This window comes from Cibotium barometz, chromosome 7, assembly GCF_041138505.1.
Source record: "Cibotium barometz isolate CiBa-2024 chromosome 7, ASM4113850v1, whole genome shotgun sequence".
NCBI classification, from domain to species: Eukaryota; Viridiplantae; Streptophyta; class Polypodiopsida; order Cyatheales; family Cibotiaceae; genus Cibotium; species Cibotium barometz.
In genome coordinates, this window is record NC_141052.1 from 36,247,731 (window position 1) to 36,269,113 (window position 21,383).

At 41.5% G+C, this 21,383-nt stretch overlaps 2 pseudogenes; both read left to right on the top strand.

The window, feature by feature from the left end:
• The first annotated feature begins 2,898 nt into the window (after positions 1 to 2,898).
• On the top strand, positions 2,899 to 3,645 carry LOC147636936 (glutamate decarboxylase pseudogene; annotated as a pseudogene).
• Positions 3,646 to 11,346: 7,701 nt separating this feature from the next.
• Positions 11,347 to 14,414, top strand: LOC147636937 (glutamate decarboxylase pseudogene; annotated as a pseudogene).
• Positions 14,415 to 21,383: the final 6,969 nt, after the last annotated feature.

Genomic DNA, 21,383 nt, shown 5'->3' on the forward strand with positions numbered 1-21,383 from the left:
TTTGCAATTCTGACGCGTTTATACACGCGAACAGAGAGCAAAAAAAAAATCCAGAGAGTGCTATTTGGTACATTGGACCATCCACGAAGAACATATCCACGAGAAAGATTAAGACAAGAACGACATGAATGCATACATTGTCAATACACGATTCAAGACAGACATGAATGCAATACTATCGATTCACGATTCAATATTACTATCAAAATTTCACACATATATACAAGGGAGTCCATATGTCGAAGTAGCCCATGGCTTCAGTTTACAAAAAAAATATACAACCACATCCTCAATATGGAATGTGATACTATAAGTCTGAGTACTACACAGACCCAGATGATGACTCGGTGCTCCCTCCATGCTCAGATGAGCTCACATCGGTCAGAATGTCTCATGAGTAGTGCTCACGTTCACCCTCTGCAGTGGCGGCGGGTGGATCATCAACAGCTTGTGCCTGTTCAAGTAATATATAGTATATAAGTACATATATATGTAATTCAATAAACCAAAATCATTCGTTTTGAGTTTTTAAGTACCTGTCGACCGTATGGTCTCATGGCCATCTCAAACTGCACGTCCGTAATACGTCCCTCGGCTCTGAAGATGGCCCACGTGTCACGTCTGCTATGCCGGCGAGCATACGTAGTATCGTGGGTTGTGGGCTTCCTCCCTGCTGTAACCCGTCCCGCTGTATCATAATCAACACAATTTATAAGATTAAAACAATCATAGAATCAATGAATTAAGTAAACAATCAAATAAAGTGGCAAGATACTTATGAACTCTGCCTTCCATGACTCGATGTCGATAGATCCGAAATGCGAAGATCCAATGGTCTCCATCTACATCCGTCGTGCCTCCACATGCTGCCTGCTCTTCATGCCACCCTCTGCTCGTTTCTTTGCCTCCTTCCACTCGCGTTTGTGCGCAGTGGTAGTTTCTCGGCAGGATAGCCACCCACAGCTACATTTAGCCCATCATCGTACGTGAGTTTTTTAAGGTGAGATCTTTTATTACTTAAGATCTCCCTTATTCGCGTCCTTCCCCATACATCCGAGAATGTAGCATGTGGGGGATTGGGGTACCGACTATGTAGAGCCTCTATCACCTCCCCAACTAATCGGCTATTTTGATCTTTAAATTTAATAAAACAATTTCTATAGAAGTTTGATACTACCCCACGCATGTACTCCATTACCTCCCTCCCCCTCGCATCCATCACTATCCCGCCCCTATCCGTGTCACATCATAGCAGATCACTCCCTCCACCTCTCTCATCTCCTCCTCTTCCGAACTGTCTCCTTTAACTCTTCTCCCTCTATCTCCTCTCTCACCGCGTGCCCTACTACCTCCCCCACCAAAGCACCCGTCGCATCCTCCACTCCCACTCTTCCTACTGCTGCGGGTGGAGTCACGACTAGGGGATTGTCTACGTGATAGTGGCTGTGAGCCCTGACGTGACGGTGGCTCTGAGGGAGTACGTGATGGTGGCTGTGAGCCCTGACATGACGGTGCTTGGGAGGGTGTGCGTGAGTGTGTCTGGGACGAGGTATGTCTCCTCGGTGGGCGTGGAAGAGGAGAAGCTGCATGCCGTCTCGTCAGACTCGTAGGCATAGACGGCAGTGGAGTGCCCTGGATACTTGCGGTAGGGGTATAGACACCAAGCATGGAAGGAGGGGGATGGGCATACATGTACTCTGTAAGCTCAACTGGACCAAGATGGCGCCCAAAATGATTTAGCATCTCCATTAGAGTATGTAAATGGATCAGATGAAGAACCTGGAATATCCATAAAGAATCTGTAAAAATAATCCTCATGTACATCATGGGCTGTCTCTTGACTCACACAAATATCATCATTCAAGTCACCTATCAGCCTGCAAACCATAGAAACAGGAAACACAGTCTCGTGTATACACTGGTCCAGAAACGCGTGTATACACCCAGCCACAAACGCGTGTATACACCCGTCCAGAAACACGTGTATATCTGTGTGAACAGTCTGTGCAGACAGGATACACGCATTTATACACGCGTTTTTACACGCGACCTGTTCAAAAAAAATTTCGAAAGCGACCGACCTCTGACAATGTGTCCTTATAAAAGACCCACTGTCGCCCCTGTCAGTTTCGTTCACCAAAAATCGCGACCACAGAAGCAAAAGGACAGAGACAAACCCAAAAAGCAAAGACAAAATAGCATAAACAAATCTGAGGAAGGAGACAAGGCAAAGGACAAACTGACTCACCTCTGAAAAAGTGAGTCTTCTTTCTTGGTCGATTTCCTTCACCCGTGTGTGCTCCTTCTCTGCTCCCTCCTTGCGTTATTAATGTCTGTTGAAAGAGGTGAAAATGAAAGAGGGCAGATATGTTAGTTCAAAATGTTTATTTGGGGAAGGCGAGCTATTTTTAGTTTAAAGAGTTCGCCTCGCGGTGTCGTGCCATGGCACGTCTATGGTGTGAAACCATGCATATGAGGCCATTAAATGCAAATCCAGATGCATGGGATTAAGTGTCATGACTTGAGTCATTATATGATGCCTAAGTACATATGTTCATATTGTAAATGAGGTTCAATAAGACGAGCTAAGGCTGAGCCAGGTCTCGAAGCCTCTGTACATGAGTGTGGTGTGAGTTATGGAGTTTTACGCTTATGGTAGACCTTGTAGTAGGGAACACCCTTCTCAACATGTATGGAAATGTGAGAGCATGTATGATGTAAGGATTGGTTTTGAAGAATGCCCTTTTGAGATATCGTGTCTTGGAATGCCATGATTTCTGTTCTTACTCGGAATGAGCAAAACAAGGAGGCTCTGGTTTTGTATGATAAGATGCACTGTTGGAGGCTGGGGGTTGGCCTGGGCATTAATAAGGCAATGATGAAGCTAATGGAGGGAAAGGTCTTGGGTGGTGGCTTTCATTTCCACCACCCAGAATTAAGAACAAGGCTGAGAGATGGATACTATGTGATGGATCCTGAGAAGGCAGTCCAGCTAGTGAATGAGAACACCATCTGTGTGTGCACGATTCTAGGTTCCACATACAATGGGGAGTTTGAAGACGTGAAGCGTTTGAATGATCTGCTTGAGAAAAAGAACAAGGAAACAGGATGGGACACTCCAATTCATGTGGATGCGGCCAGCAGTGGTTTTGTGGTACCATTTTTGTACCCGGAGATAGAGTGGGATTTTAGGTTACCATGTGTGAGGAGCATCGATGTGAGTGGTCACAAGTATGGCCTCGTGTACGTAGGGATTGGGTGGGTAATATGGAAGAGCAAGAAAGACCTGCCACCCCAGAGGAGCTCATCTTCCACGTGAACTACCTTGGGGCAGACCAGCTCACCTTCACTCTCAATTTCTCCAAAGGAGCTAGCCAAATCATTGCACAGTACTATCAGCTCATCCGTCTAGAGTTTGAGGGTTACAAGAGTATAATGGACAATTGCCGTTCCAATGCCAAGATGTTGTGTGACGGGATTCTCAAGATTGGGAGGTTTGATATTTTGTCAAAGGAGGTGGGCGTGCCAGTGGTGGCATTCTCTCTCAAGGACAAGAGCGAACATGATGAGTATGAGATTGCAGACAACCTTCGCAGGTATGGCTGGATTGTGCCTACCTACACTATGGCTCCGGCGGATGCATAGCATGTGAGTCTACTAAGGGTGGTGATCAGAGAGGACTTCAGCTACACCTTAGCGCAGACGCAAGGTGGCAGCTTGCGTGGCATGCGAAAGAGGAAATTTCCGATTAATAAGCTAACAAAAAGGAGGCGCAGTGTATTCGAATCGGGGGAAACTCGAAATTTTAGCTGCAAAAGGGGAAGGAGCCCGAATCTCTTGCGGGGAAAGAGAGAAAAACCAAAAAAACGACATATATTAGAGGGTGTGAGCAGGAAAAGGAGAACCAGAGCAGAAATTGACCAGTGATTCAAAAATCTTAAGAACGGCTACTGTAAAGGGCATCTTGGGGTTAGAATTAAAGGAGAAATGAAGCGCTATTGAGGGAGATGATCTTCAAAAATCCTACTATACATGATGAATACTGGTTTGGGTGCATACTACAGTGAAGCGAAGTAAGGAAAAAGCAAAAATTTGAGCATTCGCTTCTTTTTTTTTACTCAAAGATAAGTATTCTAGTTGTTTTTGTTACTTACAATTTCCAAAAAAATCGTATAGCCCTGGGATAAATACACTACCCCTTTAAGGCTTTTGGGGAAGACTTTGGGTAGTTTTTTTTTTGGTTGTTTTGGAGAGTCTTGGAATAAGAAGGCATCAAAATACAAAGATTCCTGGAATTTGGATTTTATTTTCTACTCGGTTGGATTTTGGATTGCTAGACATGGAGTTTTCTAAAATCACATGAATATGTTGTACATATGCCATATGTCATCTTTTGAGCACTTTGTGAGTTGTTGGAATCTGAAAAGCAGGTTTTCATGAAATCAAGAGATATCTTGAAATGATGGAGTTGGCAATATATGAAATATGTGATGTGAATGGTCACATGTGTATGGAAATCATTTGTAGAATGTGTTATGCCTACATGTGATTGGTTTGAGGCATTTGGAAAAAGGAGTCAGGAGATCTATGCTTGGAACTGGACATGCTCTTGACACACAATTTATGTGCAATCATCAAGCTAAATTTGGGGATGTATTAAAGTGAATTGGCACATGTATATTTCATAAAAAATGGAGATGTCTTATGCTCCTTGAAGAGCTATGTGTTTGTGTTTTCTTGCTGTATTTAAAGCTACTCTCACAGCCAGAAGTCTCGTACTTTCCCAGCAATACCGCTCACGTCACGACAGGCTTTTTGGTGAACCCGACGTGAAACTGCTGGGGTGAGAGTGTGGTGAAATACACAGAGAAGCTATGGCTGAGAATCCTGAGGGACAGGGGGTTCATTTTGACCCCGGGGTTATGCAAATGTTTCAGATGTTTACTATATATATGCAACAGCAGCAAGCTACTGAGAGGGGGCAAATTTCCACGACTAAAGCACTGCAGTCAATTGTGAAAAAGGTAGATCAGTTTGATGGTAAGGACATCACAAAGTATCTGCGCAATTACACAAAGGAAATGGAGCTAAACAGGGTGACTAAGGAGGATATGGTTCGAAGCTTTGAGCTGGTATGTGTTCGTGAAATAAGAGAGCGCATAAGAGGATTACAGGCAGCACATGGTGGCATAAATTGGGAGGAGTTCAAGCTTGCTTTGAAGGATGATTATTTCATGGAGGATTCCGAGCGGGTGACCAAACGAACTTTCTTGGAATGGGTCACAAAACCCAAAATGGGAATTTCTGCCAAACAGAGTTGCTAAGAGAGTTTGAGAAGCGTTATGCCCAGCTGTCAAGGATTGAGTGCACAACCTTGGATAGGGAAAAAACAGAGCTCTTCTTACAAGCAGCTGGGAAAGATCTCCAAGGAAAACTGGAAATTCTCCTTGAGGATAAGGATACAGAGCAGGGGCTAAAGAATGATTAGAATGATGTCGAGGATGCGGTCACCGTGCTAGCAAAGCGGCAGCGAAGGAGGGATAAAATGGTGATGAGCTCGGTAACTCCTATAACTGTTGTTACCCCTTAGAATCTACCAAAACCAGCTCTGCTGCAATCCCAAAGGTAGAAGGGCCGATGGATGAGCTTATTAAGGGCATGCGAGACCTAAAATTGAAGATGTCTAGGATTGAAGAAAAAGGGCTACCATTAGGGCAGGCTTCTATGCAAAGGCCTCAAAACAAAGAAGGATTTACATTCAGATGTATATGGTGTGATGACCCAGAACATGCAAAGAAAGACTGTGCTAGCTATAAGGAAGCCCTCAGAAATCAACTTGTGTTTTTCAAAGATGGGAAAATCCACCTTACAGAGACTGGTCTTCCATTAAGCACAAACTTTGGGAAAGGAGGGATGAAAAAGCTGGTTGAGGATATGGCTGCTAGCCATGCCATCTCTATGGTTGAGGCAGCAACCTATAGGTTAAAGGTTGGCCAATCAAAGCAGGAATTTGAGAATGATGAAGATTATGAGAATGAAGATTTTTGGCCATCAACAATGGAACTAATTGCGTCAAAGAAAGTGTCTAAGCAGGCTTTGCATGAGGCAGGTGACTGTATACGTCTTGAGACTGGCTGGGAAGAGACTATGGATTCTTTATCTGTTCATGCCTACATTGCAAAATGCCAGAATAATGAGGCACAGGTAGAGGAAAAGCGTAAGAGGGAAAATGAGGAAGGAGGGCCATAAAAAAGGGTCACTCGTGGTAGTGAAAAGAAAGATCCTGGGCCATCACATATGCCTCCACCGCATAGCAGACCTCCACAGGAAGTATCAATGGAAGAAGTGCCAAAAAAAATGAAGCATGAGAAGGAGAAGGGTAAAGGGAAAAGTCCACTCTACAAGCTTCAATCTGATATTGAAGCCGCAATAGATCTCAAAAAGGTGCTTGAAGAGAGGATTCTAAATAGCAGGGTGGAATTTACACTAGGGGAAGTCTTGGGGATTACAAAGAAAGAATTCCATGATGAGATAATTGATATTATACGAAGGAAAAGGCAGTCCATAATTGAATCTATTCCATCACAAGGGGAGGCAAGCACTTCCAAGACTCATGGAGTACAGGTACAACAAAGGGAAGAGAGAGAGAATGTGGTGGAATGTAATCACTCTGCTGAAGGGGCACGACAAGTGCACTTTGTGGATGAGGATGATGAAAAAGAAGTTCTTACAAAGAGTCATTACTCCAGGAGCCATTGGGCAAGGGCCACCACTGAAACCCTTGTCAAGATAGGTGACTTGGAAGAGCCGTATGTCGCTCTAATCGACCATGGGTCTGAAATAAATCTTATGGCTAAAAATCTCTACAACAAATGTAAGTGGCCAATGGATGTAGATCATGGGTGGATGATTAAAGCAGCTAATAACTCATCTGGAGAGCTCTATGCAGCCTGTCCAAATGTAAGGGTAACTATAGGGGATGTGAAAGATGATCAGAACTTCTTTGTTCAGGAGATGTCATCGTATCCCCTTATCCTTGGGCAACCCTACATTACAGCTGTGAGGATGGAAACAAAAGTTTTGGATGATGGCTCAGCATATGCAAGAATAAGGAGTAAAGATGGCAAGAAAGCTGTTCAGTTTTTGACAGTTTGTATTAACCATGAAAGGAACCGTGAGTCTCTTCGAGCACAGTCACTCCCAAAGATAAACAGAGAATTCATGAACTAAAGGGAGATGAGGGATTTTGGCCAGGTGCCATTGTAAAGCGGGATTCCAATGGTACAAGGGAAAATGAGTTCTCGCAGGACTCAATCAATGTAAATAACTTTTCAGCAAATTTTCAAGGATTTTCTAGCTATGGGTCACTGGTCTTTGTAAAAAGCAAGGATTTGAAGTGTGGCATGCGTCGACATGTACAAAATAAACAAAAAAGTCTTGAGCAGTGTGGTCTTTTGGAGAAGAATGAGTTTATTTCAGGGGTGCTTGATGAGGTGTCATTTGTGGATACTATGGGTGTACTTTTTGCTATGGAAAGAGCATGCTTACAGGGTGGAAATGAGATGATAGAGGTGTCATCTGTGGGATGTATGATATAATCCGGGAATTTGAGGGGATGGAATGTAAAAACATGAATTGTGAGATGGATGCTCATGTTGATACAAAGTATAAAACGGTTGCAAAGAAGGTGAAACCAGTTGCCTTGCCCTTGCCACCAAGAAGCAAGGAGAAATTAGATGAAGCCTCTATGCAACCGAATCTCAGAGATCCAAAGAAAATTGGGCATAAGTTTACACAAGAAACCCTAAAAGAGCTGAAGATTGGTGAAAAGGATTTTCTGTTGCCAGTTGAAAGGAAATGCTTTGAGGAGATGCTTGTAAAACATGGGAAGGCCTTTGCTTTTCAGCCGCATGAGATAGGCTGTGTTGATCCAAGCATAATAGCACCAATGGTGATCTTCATTGTTCCACATGTGTCCTAGAACCTGCGGGCGGCCGATTCCAGTACCAAAGGCTCTCTTGCCAAAGCTGATGGAATTACTAAAAGAAAAGATCAAGATGGGAATTTTGGAGCCATCATGCGCTCCATATTCCAATAGATGGTTTACCGTGCCAAAGAAAAATGGAACATTGCGCTTCATTCAAGACATGCAACGTGTAAACAAGGTCACAATCAGGAATGTGGGAGCAGGTCCGATTGTGGACGAGTTTGCAGAAGCATTTGCAGGGAAAGCTATATACTCTATGGGTGATCTGTATTCGGGATATGATCACTTTCAGCTGGATATACAAAGCAGGGACTTGACCACAATGAAAACTCCTTTGGGATTGGTAAGAATGTGTACCTTACCATAGGGAGCCACCAACTCAGTGGCGCATATGATGAATGGAATGAATAAAGTCTTACGAGACTTTATACCACAAATAATTATGCCTTTTTTGGATGATGTGCCAATAAAAGGCTGTGATGAGAAAGATAAAGATGGGGATTTGGATTCGAAGGGGTGCCGCAAGTTTGTGGTAAATCATATAAAAGATTGTGATATGATTCTATCCAGGCTTGAAGAGGTGAATCTTACTTTGTCTGGATCGAAATCAGTATTTGGGGTTGGTGAAGTGCTAATCGTGGGGCATCTTTGTAGTACTAATGGATGCCGACCTTGTCCAGCCAAGATAGCTGCAATACAAAGAATGAAAGAGATATGCATTAATGTTATAGAGCTGAGGAGATTTCTTGGTGCATGTATCTTTTATGTTATATGGATCCCACATTATGCACATGTAGCAGATCCTCTTTATCAACTTTTGAGGAAAAATCAAAAATTTTTATGGAGTGCAGCACATACTAAAGCTATGCGGAAGTTGAAATATCTGCTCCAATCATCACCTACTCTAAGGAAGGCAGATTATGAGTGTAGCAGGCCTGTGATTGTTACAGTTGATACTAGTCCTACTGGGATAGGATGGGTAGTAGGGCAAGATGATGAGGATGATCACAGATGGGCAGTAGGGCAAGATGATGAGGATGATCACAGATATGTAATCAGATTTGGAGCAAAGGTATTAAGCATTCGTCAGTGAAAATATCCGCAGATCAAGAGGGAGTTATGGGGAATAGTCACTGCTCTAAAATATAAAAAAGCATATCTTATTGGGGCATCTGTACTTGTGGAAACTGATTTCTTGCCACTCCTTGGGATGATTGCAAGCTGCACCACTCCAGATATCGCTATGCTTAGGTGGATTGCCTATATCAAGTCACTAAATCCTGAGTTTGAGCATATTGCAGGAAAAGATAACCCAGTTGCAGATATGCTATCAAGAGCCAGGTATGAAGATGAAGAAGGGATGATTAGTGACATTGATGATGTAGGTACAAGATTCTATACTACTGCATATGCAAAAGGGGACCATACTTGCTTATCAAATGCACTTGAGTCTTTTAGTGAGGAAATGTATAAAGGAGATTTGTTGCTTATTGGTCAATACTTGAGTACTTTGACAAGACAGGAAAATTGGTCTGACTCAGAATTTAAGAGGATCTGCAGAAAAGCATATGGGTATTTTCTAAAGGATGGGTACCTATGGAAGCATCCTAAGCAGAGGAATGCTATGCCACAGAGAGTCATATGTGATAAAGAAACTCAAGGAGAGCTCATGAAAGAATTCCATGAGAGTCTCTGGGCTGGACATCGAAGTGTGTGGGCCACCTTTACCAAAATAAAGGAAAGATATTGGTGGAAAGGAATGTACAAGGATATTTCCCAATATGTGGAAACATGCATGGTATGTCAAATGTACTCAAATGTGCGACATCGTGATGGCTTGCAACCAACCTACCCACCTGCCATGCACTACAAATGGGTAGTGGATCTAGTTACAATGCCTTTGGGAATTTGGCAGATGCGGTATATAGCACTTGCAAGAGAAGATTTGACAAATCAGGTGGAAGGGCGTGCTCTTAGAACAAAGAGTACGAAAACAGTATGCAAATTTCTCTTGGAAGATGTGATTTGCCGGTATGGTTGTGTTGGCAAAATAACAGCTGACAGAGGTGAGCTAGATGTTGAAGACGCAAAGGAATTCTTCTCTAGAATTGGCATCAAATTGGCCCTAACATGTGCTTACAACCCTGAGGGCAATGGTAAAAGTGAGCGAGGACATCCTCCAATCATTAAAGCTTTGGCTAAGGCATGCAAAGGAAGAGTATGAGAGTGGCCAAGGTTGCTACCATATGCTTTGTGGGCTGACCATACAACTCATAGCTCAGTGGGTGGTGACAGGATACATGCCTGCAGAATTAATATATGGTCAGAAGCCAGTAATGCCAGTTGAAGAAGTAGTTCCAACTTGGAATGTATTACCCTGTGGGTGGAAGGATTGAATAGGGAAGACCTCCTTGCATTGCGAATAAGGCAGCTGGAGAGGAGGCCTGAAGATGTAGAGCTTGCTAAAGCTCGTTTGAAAGATGCAAGGTTGAAAAATAAAGAAAGATTTGATAGAAGACACAGACTCCGGCCAAAACCTATTGAAGAAGTTGATTGGGTCCTAATGTATGATAGTAGCCTTGACAACCAGTTCACTGTTCAAAGAAAGTTTGCAAAAAGATGGTTTGGCCCTTACATTGTCAAACATGTGCATGGAAATGCCACGTATACCCTGTGTGAGCTTGATGGAACAGAGATAAAGAATCTTGTAGGCAGGCAAAAGGATCAAGATGTTTAAAAGAAGGCATGACAGTGATCCTTTTGATTCACAAGAGACTCAGGATGAGAGGCTTGATAGTGATAGCATGGATATGGCTGAAGAGGAAGAGGATGATCTCCTTGATAATGTAGAAGATGAAGACGACATCCAGATATATGTGGATCTTGATGATGATTTGGCACATACTAGAGGATGTGCAGGTTTAGAGGGGGTGGGTGTCGTGCCATGGCACGTCTATGGTGTGAAACCATGCATATGAGGCCATTAAATGCAAATCCAGATGCATGGGATTAAGTGTCATGACTTGAGTCATTATATGATGCCTAAGTACATATGTTCATATTGTAAATGAGGTTCAATAAGACGAGCTGAGGCTGAGCCAGGTCTCGAAGCCTCTGTACATGAGTGTGGTGTGAGTTATGGAGTTTTATGCTTATGGTAGACCTTGTAGTAGGGAACACCCTTCTCAACATGTATGGAAATGTGAGAGCATGTATGATGTAAGGATTGGTTTTGAAGAATGCCCTTTTGAGATATCGTGTCTTGGAATGCCATGATTTTTGTTCTTACTCGGAATGAGCAAAACAAGGAGGCTCTGGTTTTGTATGATGAGATGCACTGTTGGAGGCTAGGGGTTGGCCTGGGCATTAATAAGGCAATGATGAAGCTAATGGAGGGAAAGGTCTTGGGTGGTGGCTTTCATTTCCACCACCCAGAATTAAGAACAAGGCTGAGAGATGGATACTATGTGATGGATCCTGAGAAGGCAGTCCAGCTAGTGAATGAGAACACCATCTGTGTGTGCACGATTCTAGGTTCCACATACAATGGGGAGTTTGAAGATGTGAAGCGTTTGAATGATCTGCTTGAGAAAAAGAACAAGGAAACAGGATGGGACACTCCAATTCATAAGGATGCGACCAGCGGTGGTTTTGTGGTACCATTTTTGTACCCGGAGATAGAGTGGGATTTTAGGTTACCATGTGTGAGGAGCATCGATGTGAGTGGTCACAAGTATGGCCTCGTGTATGTAGGGATTGGGTGGGTAATATGGAAGAGCAAGAAAGACCTGCCAGAGGAGCTCATCTTCCACGTGAACTACCTTGGGGCAGACCAGCTCACCTTCACTCTCAATTTCTCCAAAGGAGCTAGCCAAATCATTGCACAGTACTATCAACTCATCTGTCTAGAGTTTGAGGGTTACAAGAGTATAATGGACAATTGCCGTTCCAATGCCAAGATGTTGTGTGACGGGATTCTCAAGATTGGGAGGTTTGATATTTTGTCAAAGGAGGGGGCGTGCCAGTGGTGGCATTCTCTCTCAAGGACAAGAGCGAACACGATGAGTATGAGATTGCAGACAACCTTCGCAGGTATGGCTGGATTGTGCCTGCCTACACTATGGCTCCAGCATAGCATGTGAGTCTACTAAGGGTGGTGATCAGAGAGGACTTCAGCTGCACCTTAGCGCAGACGCAAGGTGGCAGCTTGCGTGGCATGCGAAAGAGGAAATTTCCGATTAATAACCTAAAAAAAAGGAGGCGCAGTGTATTCGAATCAGGGGAAACTCAAAATTTTAGCTGAAAAGGCGAAGGAGCCCGAATCTCTTGCAGGGAAAGAGAGAAAAACCAAAAAAACAGCATATATCAGAGGGTGTGAGCAGGAAAAGGAGAACCAGAGCAGAAATTGACCAGTGATTCAAAAATCTTAAGAACGGCTACTGTAAAGGGCATCTTGGGGTTAGAATTAAAGGAGAAATGAAGCGCTATTGAGGGAGATGATCTTCAAAAATCCTACTATACATGATGAATACAGGTTTGGGTGCATACTGCAGTGAAGCGAAGTAAGGAAAAAGTAAAAATTTGAGCATTCGCTTCTTTTTTTTTACTCAAAGATAAGTATTCTAGTTGTTTTTGTTACTTACAATTTCCAAAAAAATCGTATAGCCCTGGGATAAATACACTACCCCTTTAAGGCTTTTAGGAAAGACTTTGGGTAGTTTTTTTTTTGTTGTTTTGGAGAGTCTTGGAATAAGAAGGCATCAAAATACAAAGATTCCTGGAATTTGGATTTTATTTTCTACTCGGTTGGATTTTGGATTGCTAGACATGGAGTTTTCTAAAATCACATGAATATGTTGTACATATGCCATATGTCATCTTTTGCTTTGTGAGTTGTTGGAATCTGAAAAGCAGGTTTTCATGAAATCAAGAGATATCTTGAAATGATGGAGTTGGCAATATATGAAATATGTGATGTGAATGGTCACATGTATATGGAAATCATTTGTAGAATGTGTTATGCCTACATGTGATTGGTTTGAGGCATTTGGAAAAAGGAGTCAGGAGATCTATGCTTGGAACTGAACATGCTCTTGACACACATCAAGCTAAATTTGGGGATGTATTAAAGTGAATTGGCACATGTATATTTCATCAAAAATGGAGATGTCTTATGCTCCTTGAAGAGCTATGTGTTTGTGTTTTCTTACTGGATTTAAAGCTACTCTCACAGCCAGAAGTCTCGTACTTTCCCAACAATACCGCTCACGTCACGACAATGTGTAGAAACGCGTGTATTTTCATGTGTATGATAAATTAGCCGCATTTATACACGCGATTTTCAAGAAGTACCCGCGTTTATACACGCGATTTTTAGGAAATAGCCACGTTAATACATGCAATTTTTGGAAAATAGCCGCATTTATACACGCGATTTTTATACTTTCATTAAAAACATTGGCATGATTTTGTGTTTTCTGGTTTGTACATAGGATGTCATCAACCTCCTCAAGCAGTTCTGGGGAAGATGAGACAATGCATCATCGTAATCGCGATGTGTGGTTGGGACAACGGATCAAATGTATGTGTAATCAATGTCAAGGATGCATTGTACGAGCACATCGAATTACCTTAAATCACATCTCCATGTATGGAGAATGGAATCAAACAGGTTTAGAGGTGAGTAGATGTAAACTGATGGTATTCAAATGACTCATGGTATCCAAATTAAATTAATGGAGTTATAATATATAAACTCTAATTGAAGCAGGATGCAGTACCACACCCTAACATGGTACCCTATGCGCGGCGAGAGCATGCAAAGCGTCGACGAGATGATGCTGGAGCTTCGGGATCTATTGTCAAAGATGAGTGGGAAAGGGATGACAATAGCCCTACACCCCACGAAGTTGTGGAAGAGGAAGTGTTTGATGATATGGTGCGGAATCTTTTTAAGGATGATCCCAAAGGTATGGACGACGATGATATGGAACAAGAGCATCTTTACAAGGTTTCATCGACACCGGTTTTTGAAGGGTACACATTCTCTATTTTACGTGCTTCACTTGAACTACTCAATATACAAACAGTTTATGGATGGAGCAATGCAAGTCTTGACGCATTATTGAAGTAAGCATTCTAACTTGCAAATTTGAATTAGTGGTTTAAGGTTTAGGATTTAGGACTAATTGATGATATTGGATGCAGGGAAATAGACTACCCACCTCAAGAGACATAGCGAGACACTATGTGACATCTCTTGGAGGATTGGATTATGATCGCATACATGCATGCGTCAATGATTGCATTCTCTTTCGTGGGATGCATAAGGAGGCTCGACATTATCCCACTTGTGGTGAAGCAAGTTATAGAACAGATGTGAAGAGTTTTGATGTACCTTGTAAAGTCTTGTGACACTTTCCTATAATTCCTCGCATCAAACACATGTTCAAGTGCAAATCCATAGCAGAGCTCATGTCATGGCATTCCTCACATCGATCGGATGATGGCATGTGGAGAATTCCCGCAGACACTCCTGCTTGGAGCATATTGAAGATGAGTGGCCCAGCTTTAAAACAGAGTCCAGAAACTTGAGACTTGGCCTAGGTATGGATGGAGTGAATCCATTTGGTTTCAAAAGCACCGCATACAGCGTGTGGCCAGTTGTGTTGGTGAATTACAACCTTCCACCATCAATGGCGATCAAGAAGGGACATCTTATGTTATCCCTTCTAGTTCTAGGGAAACGTAAAGTCAAGCATATGGATGTTTATCTCGAACCGTTGATTGATGAGTTGGAGGAACTATGGAGAGGTGTTGCGGTGGTGGACATTAGTAGGCCTCCCTCCTCTCGACACTTCGACTTAAAAGCAGTGTTGATGTGGACAATGCATGACTTTCCAGGATACAGTGATTGTTCTGGTAAGAATTCTAATTACCTCCCTACTCTAATACTATTGGCTATATTAATTATAAATATTGACTTTATTATTCTAACTTTTATTTATATTTTAACAGGTTTGAAAACCTCGGGTAAACATGCATGTCCTGTTTGTGGCCCTTCGTTAGTACATGAGTATGCTGACGGTTTGTGTAAGACCATATTCGATAATCATCATCGATTTCTCCCCTCAGATCATCCTAAATATGTTGCTAGTAAGAGTAACATTCCTCCACAAACACTTCATGCAAAAGATTGGAAGCGTATTTGGGAGTCTACAAATATTCTTCCTCCAGATGGCATGAACAGGTATAGTAATGTTTTTCAATCTTGTTTTGTGTAGTCTCTAATTGGATTAAAGGTCACATAGAGCAATCCCTTGTGTAGGTACTCCATTTTTTTCGGCTACCATATTGGACCCATCTTAAGATCAACCATCTTCTTGATCCCATGCACATCTTTAAGAATGTGGGATCTGGTATTTGGGAACATATTATTGGTAAACGAGACAATGTTAGCGTACGTGAGGACTTGCGGGTCGCAGGACGTATGCGTCAAGCTTGGCCACCACGAGAGGAGGGTGGGCACGTTCGTCTTCCGCCTGCACCATGGATTATATCAAAGAAAGAGGAGAAGCAGGTAAAGCAGGCCATCACCACTTTGCGTACTCCCACTGGATGCATGAGATCATTGAAGGGAGCCTTTACAACCACTAAGAAAAGAGGCGTTGAGCAACTATATGGGTTGAAGTCCCACGATTGGCACAAGATGCTCCAAGTAAGTGTTTTCCAAGTCTTGTACGTTGAAATTTAATTTTGTAATGCCATAAACCATACATACATGTGCTCTTATGTGCACAGTTCATACTACCTACTAGCATCGACCATTGTGCAAATAAGAGTTTGAAAAAATGTATTTATAAGATGGGCGAGCTTGTAAGGTATGTAAAACCCATGTCAGATCACCTTTCATTATACCTTGCAAAATGAACGTGCATGAGGTATAACGTACTTTTTTTTTCCAGATATGTTAGTTCCAAAGCAATTGATCCAGCCACGTTGGATGATGCGCGTGTTATGGCAGTGGAGGTGGTTTGTTTGATAGAGGAGACTTTTCCGCGAACCATTCTCACAAGTCAACTACATCTCATTGTGCATTTAGTGGACGAAATCGCTTTATGTGGCACTGTGCATGCATGTTGGATGTTCTTCCTAGAGCACTTCATGAAGACCTTAAAAGTCTTTGTGAGGCAAAGTGCAAGGCCTGAAGGAAGTATGGCCGAGGGTTGGTTGATACAAGAGTCTCTTGTATATATTTTAGAATTTCTTGGTCAGGTGGATAGCTCTTTGCCACGACTATGGAGCAATGAAGAGGACTTGAGGATGACCTCTATTGTGCCTCAAGGAAAAGGACAGAGTAAAGTAATTGACAGAACATTGATTGATGATCTCAATTTCACTTGCATCCTTAATAGTGATGTGATGAGCAGATGGGTTACAAGATATGAGGATGCAAAGACAAAAAGGCAAGCAGAAAGAGCTCTCTTTCGGAGGCAACATGGCTCTCATAAGGCGTATCCTAAGCATCTAGCAACACTTCCGAATGATATCCATGTTGATTGGTTGCATGAGCAAATGGAGAGAGCAGAGAGCAATGAGGGGCTGCATATCACGGCGGAAGAATGGGAGTATGCACGAGGATGCATGTTAAAGGTACATAGAACTAATGTTTTGCATTAGTTGTAAGTAATTTGCTTTTAATATTTATTCACATTGCTTACACAAATATTGCTTTTATTTTGGTCCAGTGCACTATGTTCAATGCTATATGGTGTAAAGGCAAGCATTTTCGAACACAAAGAATTGATGAAAAGAGGAATACACAAGATTGTGGTGTCATTAGTAGCTTTGAGGGAGCTAATGGAAAAATGGATGATTATTGTGGCACAATCCAAGACATATTTAGGCTTGACTTTCGTCGCTTCTTTGTGTATGTTTTGGATGTCAAATGGCAAATGAACGTGGTGGAAAAAGGGCCTAATGCAATAATAAAACGCCATGCAAGTGGCTATGTAACTATTGACTCTACAAAGTTTTGGCAAACAAAGAAAGATAGGCTCATATTGCCACAACGATGTGAGCAGGTATGCATTTTTTTACTAATGTGTTTCATGTACATATATATCTAAGCTCGCGTACCCCTTGACTTTTGATATGCTAATTAATTACTCGAGTATGTGTATTTGAGTAGGTTATCTATCTACCCCAATGGTGCATGACATTAAATGGTGGTACGTCATCCCTATTGCACCACGTTCCAAAGTGATGTATAATACATTCACTGTGATATGGAGCATATGGAGGATGTAACAAGCCGCAATGAAGATGATGTCAAACATGCCAATGAAGATGTTGTGATCGATGATCAAGAAATAAGAGATGATCATGATAATGAGGATGAGCATGCCATTTCTCATGATCATGAGAATGACCCTACCATTGAGGATGATGGTGATGTTGATGAGAATGATCAGGACATTGATACCATTATCAATGGAGTACAGAATATCGATAGTGGAACACCATATTAGTGAATTTGGGAATTTTCCAATTCCTATTTTTGAATACTTAAAAAAGGGGACATGGATAACATGTTTGTAAGTTTCTCAAAACCCTATCATATGACCTATCGTTGGAAAGCGCTTGAAAAATGGAATCTAAAGAGCTATAAAGCGCTCATTTTGGATTAGTGGTGTTCAAGTTATGGTTAATCCAAACTTTTGACCACGTGTCCCAAACTTATGGGAAATTCCCATATTCCCCAATATGGTGTTGTTGAATAAATTTAATCGTAGCCTTACAAATTGATCAAATGGATATTGATGTTGATCGTTTGGCAAGGATGGATCTTATTGAAGATGAGATCGAACCCTAACCAATCCGTCACTGTATCGTTCTAAATTGATGACATTTCTATTGTATGTGTTGTCTTTTAATTATCATCTCATGATTTATTTTTGAATATATTTCATTGTTGTAAATGCATTTAGTGGGATTGTGTAATGATATATACTGTAATGTACTATGAGATGGTTTAAAGAAAATAGTTTTTAATTTTGTAAAAGAATTCAATTTTTCTTTACCAAGTGTGTATTGATGCGTGTATTGATGCGTGTATTATTGCGTGTATATACACGCGCTTATACATGTGCTGTTAAATGCCAATATACATGCGAATTTAAATGCCAAAATATACACGCTCGATTCTATTCAAATACTTGCGCGACCATACACGTGCCCGTAATTTATCGCGTGTATGAAACGCGTGTATGGCAGCATTGTCTTGTAGTGACTTTTCGACTCATGATTGCGGCTCTATTTGCTCATATTAGCAGCATTGTCTTGTAGTGACTTTTCGACTCATGATTGAGGCTCTATTTGCTCATATTAGCAACATTTACAAAGATCACAAACTTTTGGTGAGAATATTTGTCGATGATGTTGTATATGACCAAGTTTTAACCGACGAGATTTGATGATGAAGATCTTGTTGATGAACTTGTTATGGATGTTGGTGATGACTCCCTTGAGAAAGCCCACATTACATGTACAATAAAAACACTTGGAAATGATGAGAACATGTGGAATATCCGTACCCCTTGTTGAAGAGTACTCTTTACACCGCATTTTTTTTAAAATACCCATAGATGCATTGGTTATTGAAGAGATACAAGCCAAAATGGTGAGATGAAGCTCAGTGTGCCACTTGCTTCATGGAGAGGACTAAATGCTTCATTAAAAGATATTAAGGAATGAGACTTGCTAGTTGCATAGGTATGTATACTTTCTTTATATGCTACAATAGAGGAGCTCAACCATCTCTTTATACAATAAGGGTCCTCACTTTGAAATTGTACTCAGGATGGGATAAGGTTAACATTACTGGATCGAGTTATGCTTCCAATAGCATCATGCCAAGTGGCATTCAATGGCAACTCGAGACGTAACTCGACTGAGTTACAATAGCAACCACCTCGGCCATCATCACCATGACCATGTAACTCGATGGAGTTACATGGTGGACATCCACGTAGTCCCCATGTACTTCGATCGAATTACACAGTGTGACATCCACATGGGCATCACATAACTCAATTGAGTTACACCATGGACATACATGTAGGTATAATGTAACTCAATCAATTACATGGTGAACATACATGTAAGTACAATGTAACTTGATCAAGTTATGTACTCAAACCATGGCATGCATGCACATCATACATGCACCTCGGAATTGTTGACATAGAAAGCATAATTCAAAAAGTGTATTTTTCATGTAACTCAATTGAGGTACATGAAAACCTATGCGTAATGACAAGTTTAGTTTATATGCATGGAATGGATTTAAAAAAACATGCATTTTCCACATAACTTGATCAAGTTATTTGCAGACCCCCAATGAATGGTCTCACCACGTGTACAATGTTGTGCCCAATTCTTTTTATTGGTATTTTCACAAAACTTGATAGAGTCATAAGGAGGGTAAGTAGTGGCATTGATTAACATGTTTCCATCAAGGTTTGACAAAAGAAAAATTATTTTCATGTAGCTCGATCGAATTGTGCTAAAATTGTTGACTGGCACATCTTCCTTGTGTCCAAAACCCTAACCCTAACTCAATCGAGCTATAAAAATTTCCTTTTTTTCTACCCTCATTCTCACTATTCACTCTTAAATTTTCCTCTCTCCCTTCTCCACATTAGCTTATCACTTAATCATTCACTTAATCTCCATTAGGTATTCCCTAATATTCATTACGTACTCCCTAATCTCTATTAGACATTTCGTAAGGTCCCCAACCTAAAAAGGGAAATCCTTAAGATAGTCCAAATTTAAGTCTTTGAAAGCATTTCCTAGTCATCGACACCTTGAACATGTAGAGATACGAGCATATGACTACTAGGTAAAACCTAGCTCTATCTCACAGAGGGAGCGTGGCATCCTAAATGGTTCTTAAAATCGAATCACCCATAGAGTGATCAACCTATCTTGGGCAACCTATGTCCTTGATTCCTAGAAACAACACCTTTTTTCCCATCTATGCGAGGCACGACCGCTAACCTAGTCCTTTAAAGTAGAATTGCCCAAGGACTTACTTACCTAGAGTAGTGCAATTGATTAGCTTTTCTGGAAAGCTACTTGACTAATCAGGTCCACCCGTCCATAGGATGGTGTCATCAAGGCGATCGACTCTCTCACTTTCCACCAAACTCACTTGTCATTTTTGTTTCTAATTAAAATAATGATACAATAATACTAGAAAACAAGGGACTTAATTAAAAACAATTACAAAGGTTCAAATCCAGCTTTAGCTAGATCCAAACTCTCTTATTCCATGTTTTATTTCGTCAATGATCTAGAATTCAGCCTTCCAGTATCCATAGACTAGGCAATCCCTATGGGAACATACACCTCGTCATTGGTAGTTGGAGAGGACTCAAGACGGCATGTCGCCATCTCAAGCTCCGTCGCTTGATCCTCACGCTCCTTGGAGGGATGTCTACATGCTAGGGTGAACTTATTCACCGCACTAGCCTGGGCCCACAAAACTAGGTAGCATCCACAACTCTCTCCAAACTGGCAAGTTCCAGCTTCCCAACGGTAGGAGAGAAACCTTGGACTGACTCCAGACCTCACTAACGTCTTTGCTTGGCTACACAAGCAGGTGAACATTCATGCGGGGAGAAGATGTGCCTACACTTTAATCTAAGCACGATAGCAACATAATAGTTTAACCCAATCTCAGCAAATACGAGAAACCACATTATCTTTTCTTGAATCAAGGGAACGAGTGCAAATGTCTACAAGAAATTAGATTTCTACATTTAGATGAATATGGAAGCTTATATTCTCAAAACAAGGAAAAGTGACATCTTTGTTTAGATGAATATGGAAGCTTATATTCTCAAAACAAGGAAAAGTGAAATCTTTTATCTTTCTTAGTTAATGCTAAGATAAAATATTTACCTAACTTGTAATCCAAAAACCTCTTTTTAGATTATTTTTAAGCTAACCTGGCCATTGCCTTCATGAGGGACTCCCAAGGGAAGAGCTGGGACTGCGTTCGGAAGAGCATCCCCTCTTCTGTTTGTCATCATTGTCATGCACGCTTCTCAAGGTAACATTTTGGCTTCCTTTAGGAGGTGCCATACTATCCACTCTCACGTAGCTCCTATAATCACGAACTCAATGATCTAGACGGTTTGCAATTTAGAGTTCGTTTGCTCACTTTATGAGCAAAAGACTCACCCATGAGAACCACCTCTTATTAGGGTTAGAGTGTGCTTGCTTAAGTCTCTTTGTATGGGGTGGCAAAAAGTAGAATGTCCTTAGTTGAAGAATATGGCTGACTAGAACCAGGTATGAGGGATTTTGCGGAGAGCTTCTAGATAGA